Source organism: Rutidosis leptorrhynchoides, chromosome 2 (genome assembly GCF_046630445.1).
Source record: "Rutidosis leptorrhynchoides isolate AG116_Rl617_1_P2 chromosome 2, CSIRO_AGI_Rlap_v1, whole genome shotgun sequence".
NCBI lineage: Eukaryota > Viridiplantae > Streptophyta > Magnoliopsida > Asterales > Asteraceae > Rutidosis > Rutidosis leptorrhynchoides.
Genome location: NC_092334.1, coordinates 276,736,667 through 276,737,597, shown reverse-complemented (window position 1 = coordinate 276,737,597; position 931 = coordinate 276,736,667). Strand labels below are relative to the sequence as shown.

Here is a 931-nt window from a genome sequence, read left to right as displayed (position 1 = left end):
TGAATGACCCAAACCCGATCTAGACTAGGGTCGTTGTTATTCGTACCTGAACCAGACGCAATAATTTATAAAGCACGCAAGGAGGCACGAATCAGAAGTCAAATGGCGTTACGCGTTACTTTAGTAGAAAACACCAAACCTTCGATTGAAGGTCGAGGAGGACCGATCAGATTCCTAGAGATTCAAGGACACTCATTTGACTTAAAACATCACATTATACAGGTCATTCAAAATAGCTGCCAATTTCATGGATTACTGAATGACGATCCTAACTCTCACCTTGAATAATTCATATCTCTTTCGAACTCCTACAAATAGCTAGGGATAGGACAAGATATAGTCCGGCTATACTTGTTTCCTATTCTCTCACTCATCATGCACAAACATGGTTTGAAGGATTGAAAAAAGATTCCATCACGTCATGGACGGAGATGGCTACTAAATTCATAACCAAATATTCCCTCCTTTTAAACAAACCAAACTTAAGAATGACATCATTAACTTTAAAAAAAGTTATGATGAATCTCTTTACAATGCATGGGAGCGATTCAAAACCCTGCTGAAGAAATGCCCTAATCACCAATTAGAACGATCAGCCCAAATCTGTAACTTCTACAATGGTCTTACGGTAAATCATAGGATGACGATCGATGCAGCAGCTTAAGGAAATCTGATGAACCAAACCGCAGACGAAGCATGGGAGTTGCCCGAGAACATGATAATGTATCATCATGACTGGAACAGTGGTGAAACAACTTCATCATCTGCCCCACTTTCCACATTTAATAATTAAACAGAGGCCATCAAATCCCTCAAAGACAAGCTGAAATCTCTTGCCAGACAACTCGGAGAATTGAAGACGCAGTCGCAACAGGTTAACCAGGCTAAGGCTTGTGTTAATTGTACCAACCCGCAACCCACTTAAGAATAT

The 931-nt window shown here is 40.3% G+C and overlaps 1 non-coding gene across 1 annotated transcript; it reads right to left on the bottom strand.

Moving 5' to 3' along the window:
* Positions 1-478: 478 nt before the first annotated feature.
* Positions 479-585, bottom strand: LOC139894996 (small nucleolar RNA R71). The gene has a single exon (XR_011775468.1). It is a non-coding gene; the product is annotated as a small nucleolar RNA R71 (small nucleolar RNA).
* Between the last annotated feature and the right edge of the window lie 346 nt (positions 586-931).